This window comes from Phyllobates terribilis, unplaced genomic scaffold (assembly GCF_046119375.1).
Source record: "Phyllobates terribilis strain yellow unplaced genomic scaffold, ASM4611937v1 Scaffold_1__5_contigs__length_1240528914, whole genome shotgun sequence".
Classification (NCBI taxonomy): Eukaryota; Metazoa; Chordata; class Amphibia; order Anura; family Dendrobatidae; genus Phyllobates; species Phyllobates terribilis.
This window is the reverse complement of record NW_027362761.1, coordinates 854,274,388-854,289,601: the sequence shown is the minus strand read 5'-3', so window position 1 is coordinate 854,289,601 and position 15,214 is coordinate 854,274,388. Positions and strand designations below refer to the sequence as shown.

Here is a 15,214-nt window from a genome sequence, read left to right as displayed (position 1 = left end):
TTTGCATTAACCTTAGCAGCTATAGCTAGAGATTGACTCAGACACTATCTTTTGCTTTAAAGCATTTAATGAGTGACTGCAAAGATCACTGTGAAGGGAAGGAGAGAAAGGGGAGCTTTGACATCATCACCTATTGTAGATATTGGATCCCTTCTAAGCCCCTCAATCTACCTAACCCGCAGTTACTGTCCACAAGTATGGCATTTTTTGTAGTGGGTAGAACCCACTTAACAATTTATGAGGGTCTACATCTCCAGAATCAACAACTGGGCACAATGTATGGGCATTAAGCTGGCATGTTTGCAATTTTTAAGAAAATAGTATGGAGTGGATCTTGCAGAGTAAAAGCAACTGTAGGGCCAAAATACTCACTACAGCCATAGATAAATTCAAGAGGTGTCATTTCTAAAATAGGGGTCATTTTTGGGGATATTCTGCTGTTCTAGCACCTTGGGAGCTCTGCAAATGGCGCCTGCAAACTACTTCAGAAAAATATGCGCTCTAAAAGCTGAATAGCACTTCTTCCTTCTTCTTTCTGAGCCCAGCTATGCACAACCATGTTCACAAGAAAATGTGTAACAAATTTTGGGGTCCATGTTCACTTATTATACTTGTGTAAATGAAAAAATTTAATCTTATTGCTTTTAGAGGTAACAATTTATTTTTTTATTTTCAGGCCAAATGTTATAAAACGCTCACTCCACTTTCTAGTTTTTGACATTTCCGGGGCCTCTGCAAATTCAATATGGCATTCAAACGTCAGCTCCACTAATCAAATAGCAGTCATTGCTTTACAAATCCGGCCATGTGCCAAAACATTAGTTTTTGACCACATATGGGGTATCACTGCATTTGGTCGAAGTTGTGCAATAAATTATAGGGTCCATATTCTCCTTTTACCCCTTGTGAGAATTACAAATCAACATTTTACTGAAAAAAAACCCGCAATGTTTCGTTTTCATATCCAAATGTTAAAAGGTTCTGTGAAGCATCTGTGGGTTAGAAATGCTTAACACACCCTATCTAGATGAATTTCTAAAGGGATCTAGTTTCTAAAATGAGGCCACTTGTGTGGGGTTTCTGTTTTGGCATCTCAGATGCTCTGCAAATACAACATGACAAACTTCAATCTATTCGAGCCAAACTTGTGCACCCAAAATCAAATAGTGGTCTGTAATTTCTGGGCCCTGTCATGTACCCAAATATTAGCTTTTGCCCACATATGGAGTATTACAGCATTTGGGAGAAGCTGTGTATCAAATTGTAGGACCTATTTTCACCTACTATCCTTTGTGAAAATTAGAAATTTGGAATTAAAACAACATTCCACTGGGAAAAATGTAATTTTTCATTTTCACGTCCTACTGTTATAAAGTTCTGCTGAGCACCTATGGGTCCAAAATGGTCAACACACCCCTAGATGAATTCCTTGTGGTCAATTATGGAAACTTTCAATATGCTCCAAAAATCAAATCGTGCTTCTTCCTTTCAGATCCCTATCTTTGGCCCAAACAGATTCTGACCACATATGGTATATTGCCTCATTTAGGAGAAATTGTGTGATACATTTTAGAGGGCTGTTTTCTCTTGTTACCCCTAAAAATGAAAAAATTACTGCTAAAGCAATATTTTATTGGAAAAAAATAAAATTTTCCATTTTTTCACTCAAATTTGCCTAAATTCCTGTGTAACACCTGAATGGATAACACATTTTCTGACAACAGTTAAGAATAATTTGTGGGGTCCAATTTTTAAAATAGTATCACTTCTGGTGGTTTTGCAATATATAGGCCCCATAATGTCACTTCAAATCTGAATAGGTTAGTAAGAAATAGGATTTGTAAATTTTCTTAAAGCACCACTCCACCTTCTTCTTTCTTTCCGCCTCTGGAGTGGAGCTTTAAATGTAAGTCCCCTGTTTTTTGGTGCCGGTCTGGTCCCGCAGCGCCATCTTGTGAGCGCAGCTTCTGACTGGCCGGAAGTCAGAAGCTACGTCACAAGCTCTCATTGGAAGACTATGAGAGCCAGAACGATGCCAGAACAAGGCTCTCATAGATTTACATTGAAGAGTGACCTCCGGAGCACTCCATGATACATTGGAGCAGCCAGCTGGTCACAAACAACAGAAGATTGACCAGAGCGGCCACGAAAACAGATAAAAATGCCGGAAGGTGAGTAACAGACAGAAGTCAAGGGACTTAGATTTTAAGCACCACTCCAGCGGTTAAATAAAAAAAAAAACGCAGGAGTGGTGCTTTAAAAAAGGAAACATTGCTGAACCTGCTACAAATAAAAGGATGTTTGAAATATGGTGATGATGTAAAGTAGACATATGGAAAAAAGTTTCTATTAGTTATTTTGTGTGGTATGTCTTTCTGATTTAAGAATGTAACCATTTAAAGTTTAAAAATTGCTAATTTTTCAAAATTGTAATCATATTTGAAATATTGCCACAACCTATGCACACTCAGTATGATGCCCCCACAGTACCTGCACCTTCAGTATGATGCCCCCAGAAACCCTCATACTATAAGACACGCCGACAGCCCATCACACAATATGATGACCCCCACAACACAACCCTAACACAGAGTTCCTACACATAGTATTATGCCTCAGAGTCCCCCACACAGTGTGATGTCCACATAGCTCCCCAACACAGTATCAGGCCACACAGCTCTCCACACAGTATTATAGTCCCACAGTGCATTCCCCCACATGCAGTATTCTACCCTCACAGTCCCTAATATACAGCAATATGCCCCCACACACAATATATTGACCCCCCACAGCCCTAACACAAAATTATATTTCTACATACCCTCAGACAGTATGATGACCACAGAGCTCCCCTAAACAGGATAATTCCCCACAGTCCTCCACACAGTATGATGGTTCCCACAGTCTTCAATCCAATATGATGCTTCCACAGTTCACCCACACTATGATGGACACCACAACTCCCTCACCATTACTTGGTTTGCCACTCATCTCCTGAATAAACAATAGGGCTAGATAAGAAAAATTCCAACTTGTTCAATTTTTGTATTCCAAGATATGTTGCCAAAATATTCCTAATGTAATGTAAAGTCAATAAAGACCATGTAAACGTGGAACATCTAATAAAATGTTTCCTGCTAATTTAATAAGCAGACAAATAAAGTAAGAAACACCAACAAATACGTTTTTATGTATGATAAAAGGGTTGACCTATTACAGATCTGAAGTATGTTATAATTAAAGTACATTGAACAGTGTGAATAAAGGATTGTGGACAATGCAATACAGTACATGGCCATTGCGTATAGAATTCTTTATTATACTACATGAAAGATGTTCTCACTAATGTTTTGATAATTCATCCCTATATGCATGTGAACTTTCTAGAACTGTAGTCTGATGACAGGTGAAGCCAGGACAATGGCTGTTAGGCACTGAGTGATATTGGCACAAAAAGGTCATTTGTTTAGATGCATGATGAGAGCCTGGTTTAAAGGCAATAAGCTCTCTATTTCAGACAGGATTTCAAATGTAATCCCCTAAGTGACTTCTCTGAATAGTGCCGGCAAATGAAATCTTTATGAGAATGAAATTTCCTTTGTAGAATCGTTATATAACTAAATTTTTTCTTTAAGGAACTTTCATGATTCAATTAATAAATCCTTCACAAAGGTGCTAAAAAGAAAAATTGTATTATAGGTATGAAGGGAACTACGACAGCAAAGCTATACTTAGGTAAGGCTAAAAAAAGAGACAAGAAGAGTGCAGAGAATACATTATTATGTTACAGTCTGATATATTTTTAATGTACCTCAGACTTCTAAAACAATGAAGTAGACTTTCAAAGGCACGCTAAAAACATTACGATTTAGAAATGAAAAGTGACATTGAAAAAGACTTTGGCCTATATTTTCTGTTGTTTTGCTAGAAATTCAGGGTAAGTTGCACCTCTTTTTAGTGCAAGTTGCTTTAGATAAATGTATGGACTAGAGATTAGCAAATAAATTCTAATGCAATTGAATTCTACTTGTATCTGACAAAACTCTGCATTTGCCAAAATGCAGATTTTTATTATCATTTGCTTCTGTACAGGTTCAGCAAAATGGGCTGGCGACCATACTTCTGAACCATAAAAGAGCATCAAAATGTAAAAAAAAAAAAACCCTTATACTCACCTCACCGCTCACCTCTCTGACCCTTACGCTCCTCACCGTCACCCGTCCGATCCTTATCGCATCTTCAGACCTCCATTGGCCGCTCTGAAATCTCTGGGCCTCTCACACTAGGCCAGGGCTTTCAGGTTTAATAGGCCCGGGAGGGTTCTCCGAATATGCCCGCACAGGTCACTGCCCATGCCAAGAAGTCATAATGTCAGGGAAGGGTTGTCGCAAATTCCAGGGAGAAAATGTGCGAAGAGGCAAATTGGAATTTTGCCCGATCCATTTAGCTCTAGTACTGACAGATAACTATCAAGAAAGGGAGAGTGAAATGTGTCTAAAATGCAACAGATTTTTTGTTTATTACAGTGTTTATCCTTAAATTAATGATCTAAAATGTAAAAAGTTGGCTTGAGTGAAAGGACGTTTCTAACTTCTATGAATATCTGCCAAATCTATCAGAGTATGTAGCACTATAATACATTTGGTGCATCTCCTGATTGCTTAGACTAAAGTTATGCTGTCTAACACTGACTGCACATATATCCATTGCCTCAGGCTTAGCCTTTGAGCCAGATGTAACTCAATGGATAAGAACTGACAGAAAAGCTGATTCAAAAATGTATTGATTACCATCAGGATTTTTCATCATTGGGATCCGGCTCCTATCATGTAATGTTGGATGCTAGATCCCAACGTTACATGAAACGTGTGATGTTGCACCTGCCCATTGCAAAAACTGATGCATAGAAATGGTGGGAATGATTCCATTGCAAACAAAGGGATCAGTTCCTCCATTATTTTTCATTTGGCATATTTGTTAAATGCCAGATGAAAATGACAGCACAGTGCTGGCGTATGTATCACCTATATGCGGATGACACTCAAATCTACTTCTCTGGCCCAGATGTCACCTCTTGGCTGTCCAGAATCCCAGAGTGTTCATCAGCCATATCCTTCTTCTTCCCATCATTCTTTATAAAACTCAATGTGGACAAAATCAAACTCATCTTTCCTCCATCTCACTCAAACCCCTACCAGACTTATCTATCATAATAAATTACATCACACTTTGCCCTGTATCACATGCCCACTGCCTTGGGATATCTATTGACTCTGCACTGTCCTTCAAAATCCACATCCAAGTCCTTACCACCTCCTGTTGCATTCATCACAAAAATATTTCCGGAAATGGTCCTTTCCTCAACATTGAATCTTCTAAAATGTTAGTACATTCACTCATCATCTTACACCTTGACTTCTGCAATATCCTCCTCTGTAGCTCCCGACTAACAGTCTCACACCTCTACATCTTTAACTCTGTTGCCTGATTAATTCTCCTCTCCCCAATGAATCCAGTTCAAACTAATAAAAGTTATTTAAAAGGCTGTCCATAATCTGGCTCCTCCTTATATCTCTAAACTAATCCCCTGATTCCTCAGCACACGTAATCTCCATTCCTCGGAAGACCTCCTTTTCTCTTCTGCTTTTGTACGTTTCGCATTCAATCATTTCACAAATTTTTACCAACCATCCTCCATTCTGTGGAATTCAGTGCATCAATACATCCAATTGTCTCCTACATTTGGAACTTTCAGATGTAATCTCAAAACTCATTTGTTAAAGTAGGTTTGTTTTGAGAGATGAAGGGCAGAGTTATTATAAATGCCCATTGAGGAGGACGTGCGCTCATCGTTGGGAACCCCCTACTTCTGTTTCTGCATTACACCAGGTATAGTGTGCTTTGATTTTAAGGACACAATGTTATACATGCTTATTTAGTTTGGGTCTTTCGTTGCACTTTGGCCATATATCTTACTTTGACCCCATAAAATTATACTTATAAGACCTATGGAGTTACTGTTCAATTGTATAAGGGTATCCTATTATTTTGAATCTATTATATTTAAGCATATTGTATGAATTGTAATGGTGAAGCACGCATCCCTTTTGCATGTGCATGTCTGGTTCTTAACGCTTTATCTCATTTACCTGTGAAGTAGTTTTCTTAATTTTTCCAAATAAAGTTTCTACTTTTATATAACTATTTGTGTTTTACTTTTGTGCACTTGTTTGATTGTGGTTTTGTTCGCTGATATGTTATACATAGGTCTCTTGTAATGGACTCTCTAGACCTGAAATGGGTCTTAGTGGCAATGTTTAGGCTAAATTGCCTTTGTCCCACTTCTTGCTTTAGTAAAATACATAAATGAAAAATATTACTTCTTGCTGTTCATTAGGCCAATTTACCATGGTCACTCAGTATATATTCTCAATTACAATGTCTCTAAAGCTAAAATCTAAAGTGTATTCATTGCTCAACTTTTTAAAGGAAAATATTGCGAGCAGGACTTTCATTAATAAGGAAGAGCATACTTTTATTTTATTTTCTATTTCTGAGGATGAAACATATGGGTATAAATAATTCCGTGGACAAGTTTCCTTTTCTGTTTATTTGCATTGAATAAAATAAAAAGAATCATTTATTCAGGTGTCTCTGGTAAGGTGAGATAAGATATTGGCAATAAAGCAGCACAACAGTAACAGAAACTTGCTTTTCATAGCCAGCAGCTTTGAAACAATACAAAAACATAGCTAAATATATCAAAGTAACTTGGTGGTCCAAGTCCTGATCCCTCATACCTTAAAGAAGACCCTATTTCATCCCTTAAACTTAAAATCTGTAAATCCTCATATGCTTCTGCTTCTATAGCTTTTCTTTTTCTTTTTTTTGGTCTCAATTCCCCTTTATGTCCCATTTCAATTTTGACAATGGCACTGTTTGTTAATCAATGAATACACTGACAACTGGGTGTGAACTTTTTATGTTCTGATCTATCTGCAGCTTCTGTTGTGATTTCTGAAATATACCATAAAATCTCTTTATTTTCTCTTTTTAAACGCACGCTAGACATTCAGCTCACCTCCCACCTGAGGGATGTAACCTCATCAGAAGGAGAAGCTCTCTGACAAGCTGAAAGTCTGCAATCCCTGCTGATCATACTGCCTTTTTTTGGCTGACAATTAGTTGCTTTCTTCATTCTTTTTAGTGTTCTGTCAATAAAAGGGAGAATTTCAAGAGAATACTAGGCTCCACAAACATTCTCACACGTCACAATGTTAGTCACTCTAACTCTGTCTGTGCCAGAAATGGTCTCATATACTATATATTTGGTTACATAATGGCCACCTCATGCACCTCATTACCGATTGGAGGGACATTGGTACACTGACAAGTAAAAAGTATGTTTCTTCCGCTGATTTTGATGCATTTCTCCAGTTGCTGTTAGGCTGAGTTCACATGATGCATTTTTAATGCGTTTCCGCGGCGTTTTTGCAGTTGCGTAAATGCCGCGGAAACGCATTAAAAACGCATGGTAGAAGGGCAGCAATGTTCCCCAATTGAAATCCGCATGTGCTGTGCCCATGATGCGGATTTTTCCGCAGCGTAAACGCTGCGCTCAAAAATCCGCAGCATTTCAATTAATTTTGCGTAAACGCGGTGTTTTCGCCGCCATTGACTTGCATTAGAACGCGCCAATTCCGCAAGACTGCATTTGTACTTGCGCTATTGGCGCGTTCTAATGTGCGGATGGTACCCGAGTGTGGAGGAGAGGAGAGTCTCATCCACACCCAGGTACCATTAAAAAAGCTGTAAAAAAAGAATAAAATAAAAAATAAATGTATACTTACCTTCTGGCGGCCCGCGCAGCACTCCTGCTTGGTTCCCGGAACTTTGCAGTGAGTTGAAGGACCTGCGCTGACGTCAGAGTCATGTGACGGGTCACGTGACGCTGACGTCGGCAGGTCTTTCAATTCAAAGTTGCCGGCGAGGGAGAACGGATTGAGCAGGACAGCGCGGGCCATCAGAGGGTAAAGTATGCATTTATTTTTTATTTTTTACCACTCTCTCGGGTCACACTATATAAATCCATGCCGGTTGCATGGATTTATATAGTGTGACCTAGTTGTCAAGCACTTTCCAAGTGATGCTAAAATCGCCTGGAAAGCGCTTGTCAATCCACATGCGGAAACGCATGTGGAAACGCATGTGAATCCGCATGTATTCCGCAGGAAAAATGCATGCACAATCTGCATGCGTTTTTTCTGCCAGGGAGATGCAAAATCGATGCAGAAATTTTCTGCTTCATTTCTGCATCGTGTGCACATACCCTTAAGCTGCTTACCAAGCATTGACTGCAGAAAGAAGACATTGAGATGTTGTGGCATCTTCAGATCTTGTAGTTTTGAGCTGAGAAATAAAAGTAAATTTTTTACAGATGGCATAAATAGTGACGCACGTAAAAGACTATCAGAATAATAAAATCAACATCTAACGGTGATCTTTTATTATTATTATTATTATTTTATAAATCACAACTGTCAGATCACTAGCCGTTGTTGGCTTTCCTTATATGTCAAATTTTTATGAAGAAACTAGGATGCTGTAATGTATAGGTAAAGGATATGCATAGATCCACACAACATCAACATTGTCAACATTGAATTGTAAATGTTTCACAAGGTTTTTGGAGTATGTGCTGCAGATTTGTGCCATAGTCTTTGAGTTTTGATTTTCAGTTCTTGATATTTTTCAGCCTTACAACTTATTTTTCCTCTACCCTGCTATCTCCAGGTACTACTATTGCTATTTTGGCAATTCACATCCTTTTTTTCTAAATTTTGGTTGTCGAGTATGTGATAGACCAATACTTTGCTTGTGGGCTAAAGTACCACAGTATTTTCACAGGCTCATTTTTGACCACTTTTTTCCCACTATGTGCTTCCACCAGTTTTTCTTAGCGGACAGATGGAAATTATTATCTGACTAATTGTAGTCTGTTCTACTGATTCATCTGAATCCTTGCACAGTCTCCACTTGCATTATGAGAAGACTATTATATCACAACTTTTATTGCATTCTTTCGAATGACCTGTTCTTGTGCAGCTAGCATTAGCTTGTGGATTACTTTCTTCAAAGTTTCATTTGTAGGCCATTACCATGTATTTTCCTGGCTAACTTTTCTCCTGATCTTATCCAAAAATTTTCCATGCAATGCCTTTTTTTCCAGTTTTCCATTTTTGTTTTGAGAGTATGTTTCTGAGTCTCTTGTTTTTTTTATTAGACTTTCAATAATTTTTGTTTTTTTCACTTCAATCAGTGAACTTTCTTAGCTGTTTTTATAATCTGCCACTGCATGCTTTTCTTCATTGATTGTGTGTCTGACATGTAGTAGTCCACTACCACCAGATTTTTTGCGCAGGTAGTCAACATCACTACTAAGGTGTAAAATATATTGAATAGGCAACAATAGTGATGGGCGAGCACTAAAATGCTCAGGTGCTCGATGCTCGGGTCATGCAAATTGGGATGCTCGGGTGCTCGACCCGAGCAACGAGCCCAATGTAAGTCTATGGGAAACTTGAGCATTTTTCAGATGGCTCCCCCCTGCGGTCTGCAGAGGCCTAAAAATTGCCCAAATCAATGGGAACAGTGCTCAAATGACATGGGAACAGCATTTCTGACTCCCATGTCACTGCTGTGAACAATGTTGTCAGAGGTATTACGCCTCTTTTACGGACTCACAAAAAAACATACAAAAACGAAACCAAAATGGATTTTCCTAGGAAATATGTTAAGGAACATCCTTTCCAGGGTAATGACTTGTGTAAAAGGCAAAATAAATAACCAAAACCAAAAATACTCCTTCACACCTTGGGCTATGTTCACACGTAGCGTTTTTGATGCGTTTTTGCACTTTTGCATTGCTTTCAACCATGACAAATGCATTCACTGGGAAATGTCATTTTAACATTTTACAACCATATCTGGCCATGTGGTGTGTGAGACATGATCAGACACATCCTGTTTCATTTAGGGACTCTTAAAGTCACAAAGCCTATTTTTATAGGGTCATCAGGTGGCCTTTAATATTCTTAAAGGGCCAGCAGTCGGCCCTCGCTATTCTTAGAGAGCCATCAGCCGGCTATGCTTTGTTGTTCCCATTACTAAAGAGTGGGTCTCCTATACTGTTATTGCGTATGCAGAGAGTCTCAGGTCTGCCAAAAATTTGGACACACCCCAATACCCCTTTGAAAATTTGACCGCACCCCAATACCCCTTTGAAGAGACTTAAAGGAGGGCCTCTTGAAAACAATGTTCCCATTATTAGGAAGTCAGTGTCCCATTGTGTTGGCCTATGCAGTAAATGCAAGGGTTGCCAAAAATTTGGAGGCACTCCAATGCCCCTTGGAAGAGACGTAGAGGTCAGAGGGCCTCCTGAAAACAATGTTCCCATTATTAGGAAGTGGGTCTCCCATAGTGTTGGCCTATGCAGTGAATGCATGGGCTACCAAAAATTGGGAGGCACTCCAATGCCCTTTGGAAGAGACGTAGAGGGCCTCATGAAAAAATGTTCCCATTATTAGGAAGTGGGTCTCCCATAGTGTTGGCTTATGCAGTGAATGCAAAGGTTGCCAAAAATTGTTCCCATTAGAAAGGAGTGGGTCTCCTATACTTGTACTGCCCATGCACTAAAGGTATGGGCTGACAAACATTTACCCCAGGGGGTATACATGAACATACTGTATAAAATGTTTTTTTACGGGCATCATAAACACCCTTTAAAAGAATTATGTGGGTGTTGCATCATGGACCACGGTCACCCTGGTGATATGGTGGTGGAGAATGAGGATGAGGAGAAGGAGGAGGACAAGAGCAAATAGGTAGCATATGTGTTGGTGTGAAAAGGTGCATAGGAATACACCTCCCAAAAAAAGACACTGGATTTGAGTTTATGTTACGCTGCTATCATTTGGTGGTGTTGAGAAGTCTGGCCCAATCCAGCCCTTGTTAATTTTTATAAGAGTCAGCCTGTCAGCATTTTCAGTTGACAGGCGGATGCCCTTAACAGTTATAATTCCACAAGTGGCACTAAAAACCCGCTCTGATAAAACACTGGCAGCAGGGCAGGCCAGGACCTCCAAGGCGTAGAGAGCCAGTTCATTCCACGTGTCCAGCTTGGATACCCAATAATTATAAGGCACAGAGGAATCATGGATGACGTTGGTACGGTCAGCAAGGTACTCCCTCAGCATCTTCCCAAACTTTGCACTCCTTGTGAGAGTACCCCGCGCCTCAGGGACTGTGCGATGGGAGGGGCTGAGAAAACTCTCCCAGAACTTTGACAGTGTTCCCCTGCCTCTGCTGGATTGGAGTTGTGTCTCTCTTGGCTGTACTCCTTGGTTGTCCAACGAACTGTGACCTCTGCCGCCAGCGTTTTCAGATGGGAATTTCTTTAATTATTCCACAACAAGGGCCTTCTGGTACAGCCCCATTTTTGTAGACCTGTCCGCCTCAGCAATAAGAGATATAAAGCTCTCTTTGTAGCGTGGGTCTAGAAGTGTCACCAACCAGTAATGACTATCACCCAAAATTTTGAGAACGTAAGGGTCACAGGAAAGGCAGCGTAACATAAACTCAGCCATGCTTGCCAGACTGCTAACTGGCAAGACTTCCATGTCCTTACCAAGAGGACGACTGACCATGCTCTCCTCCTCCTCCCTATCCTCAGGCCATCCACGCTGAACAGACAATATGACAGTTGTGCAGGTAGTACCGTCTATAGCGCATGAAGCTAACTCCTGTTCTTCCTCCTCCTCCTCTTCTTCCTCATTGTCACCCAATCCACAATGGGATGAGATGAGGCTGGGCTGTGTGTAATCACCCTGTATGATTCCTTGCTCCATCTCATCGTGCTCCTCCTGCAATGCATCCTCTTTGATTATGAGCAGAGAGCATTTCAGAAGACAGAGAAGAGGGATGGTGATGCTAATTATGGCATCATTGCCACTCACCATCTTGGTGGAGTCCTCAAAGTTTTGGAGGATGGTACAGGTGTCTGACATCCATGTCCACTCCTGAGGTCTTGTGGAGTCTGAACTGAATACCGACGACCTTGTTGATACTGGTAGTCAACAACTGCCCTCTTCTGCTCACAAATCCTTCCCAACATCTGCAGTGTAGAGTTCCAATGCATGGGGACATCACACACCAGTCGGTGAGCTGGAAGCTGCAAATGCTGCTGAAGCACGGCAAGGGCAGCGGAAGCTGTAGTTGACTTTCTAAAATGGGCACAGATCAAGCAGATCCGGCAGCTCTGGGTAGCTTTTGAGAAATGGTTGAAGCACGAGGTTAAGCACATGGGCCAGGTATGGTACATGTGTGAGCTCGCCTCGCCTCAGAGCCGCCACCAGGTTCCAGACATTTTCACACACGACCATGCCTGGCTGTAGGTTCAGCGGGGTCAGCCACAGATCGGCATGCTCTTTCACAGCTGTCCACAACTCTTAAGCGTTGTGTGGTTTGTCACCTAAGCATATCAGCTTCAGCACAGCTTGTTGTCACTTGGCCGAGGCAGTACTGCAGTGCTTCCAGCTTGTGACTGATGTGGTCATTTCGGAGATGGAGGCTGAAGAGGAGGAGGAGGCTGAGGAGGATGAGGTGCAGGAGCTGTAGACTGTGGGGGCAACCCTGATTGACCTAGGGCCCACAATCCTCAGCGTTGGGAGGTTGTGTTCCCTCCCAAGTTCCAACTGGATCCCGGCTTCCACTATGTTAACCCAGTGTGCCGTCAGCGAGATGTACGATCCCTGACCACAAGCACTTGTCCACGTGTCTATGGTTAGGTGGACTTTTCCTGTAACTGCGTTGTTGAGGGCACGGCTAATGTTGTGGGACAAGTGCTTGTGTAATGCGGTGACGGCACACTGGGAGAAATAATGGCGGCTGGGGAACGAGTACCGAGGGATTTCCGCCGCCATCAGGTTGCGAAAAGCTTCCGTTTCCATGAGCATAAAAGGCAACATTTCGAGCGCAAGCTGTCGCAAAATGTGAGAAGTTAGTAGTGTGGCCTGTGGGGCGTTGGCTACTTATTTGCACTTGCGTTCCAAGGACTGGGGTATGGACAACTGAACGCTGCGCTGGGACAAGGACGTTCTTGCTGATGGTTCTAGTTGAGAGTGTGCAGCAACAGGTGCAAGGCAGGAGGCATCTTCACATGCACTATGGACAGGTGATTGGCTTGCATGCATAACTGCGGAAGAAGCAGTGGTGTCACCCGCAGACACTGTTCCTGGACCCTGGGGTTCGGCCAACAAAGTCGGGTGCTTTGCTGCCATGTGCCTGATCATGCTAGTGGTGGTCAGGCTGGTAGTTTTGCTACCCCTGCTGATGCTTGCCTGGCAGGTGGTGCAATTGACCTTTTTGGGGTTATCTGCAGAGTCTTTAAAAAACAACCAGACTTGGGAAGACCTAAAAGTTTTACTGGCAACGTCCGTCGTGTTGGTGTTATGGGGAACGGTTGCCCACCATCTGTCTGCGGCCACCACACTGCTTCTTCCTGCCTGTTGAGGTGCTCTGCCTCCCTCTGTGTGCTGCTGTCCTCACTCTGCATGTCCTCCTGCCAGGTTGGGTCAGTTACTATATCATCCACCACCTTGTCTTCCACTTCTGCACCCTGGTCCTCCTCCTGACTTTCTGGCAATTGTGTCTTATCATCGTCCACCTCTTGTGAAACTTTCTCATCATCGCATTCGTATGCCCGTGGCTGCTCAAATATTTGGGCATCGCTACATGCGATCTCCTCTTGCCCCGCTTCAAGTGGACCAGGCGAGAGGCCTGAATCTATAAATGGAAAAGTGAATAGCTCTTTGGAGTGTCCAAGTGTGGGATCAGTTGTCTCTGGGCACTCGCCATGGTGGGAGGAAGGAGGATCAGGGTGAGGAATATGCGGTCCAGACTCACGGCTACTGAGACTTGACCGTGTGGAAGACAGGGTACTGGTGGTGGTGGCTAAGCGACTGGAAGCATTATCTGCTATCCAACCAGTAACCTTTTCACACTGCTCTGTGTTCAATAGTGGTGTTCTGTGGTCCCCTATTATTTGGGACAGGAAGGTCAAGTGAGAAGATGTGAGTTTTTGTTGTGGCACAATTTCAGCTTGCCCACGGCCTCGCCCTCTGCATGCACCATCACCATCATGTCCAGTTCCCTCTCCCTTGCCACGTGCCTTGCCCATTTTAAATGGAGGACAGTATCTTCCAAGCTCACTACAAATGGCTGAATTTGGAGCGAACTTATATGTTATCCGTGTGACGGACAAACTACAGTTTTAAATAGCTGGCCTGTAGGTAACTATTTTTATCAGCGCCGACCTCGTGTCAATCAGTTCACAGACACACTGCAACAAATTTTAAATGCAGGCCAGAAATGGAAATATTTTAAGCGCAATTATATATGATCCGTGTGACGGACAAACTACAGTTTTAAATAGCTGGCCTGTATGTAACTATTTTTAACAGCAAACTGGTGTCAATAGCTTCACTGACACACTGCAACAAAATTTCAATGGAGGCCAGAAATGGCAATATTTTCATTGCAATTATAAGTGATCTGTGTGACGGACAAACCACAGTTTTAAATAGCTGGATTTTTAGCGCTGTAATATGGAAAGGACCTGGCTGTATTCTGCAGTGCCAACAAGAAAATGGTGCGGGTAAGCGGTATTCTCTGGATTGCTTTTCAAGCAAATATTCAGGATTAAGATAAAAAAAAATTCCTGGCCCCTGATACCTTGGCCTATTTCTACAAATATCTGTAAAAGCACCAGCAGCGGACAGAACTGGAATGTACACTCTTGCTATGTGCATTGAGGTCTGCTATACACCATGCCTGCCTGCCTGCCTAGCACTGATATCTCTGCAGCTGGATTAGTCCTCAGAAGAACTGTTAGTTGTGATGGATATATGTCTCTAATATCGTCTGGTATACCTACACTAACTAGAAACAAGCTAATGTCTCCCTAGCTCAGCAGCACCTCTCCCCACTGTCTGATTCCGGAGTGACTCTGACGAGCACAGCGGCGCCAGGTCTGATATAGACCTGATGATGCTGTGCTGCCAGCCAATCACTGTAATGCCACAACCAACATGGCTTCATCATTACAGTGTTTGGCAGACAACCCCTGCATGTTGATTGGCTCTCTAAAGAGTGCCAA

The 15,214-nt window shown here is 41.9% G+C and overlaps 1 protein-coding gene across 1 annotated transcript in view; it reads left to right on the top strand.

Moving 5' to 3' along the window:
* STPG2 (sperm tail PG-rich repeat containing 2) overlaps positions 1-15,214 on the top strand; it is a 1,485,896-nt gene that overhangs the window by 457,101 nt on the left and 1,013,581 nt on the right. The gene's annotated exons all lie outside the window — the stretch shown is intronic.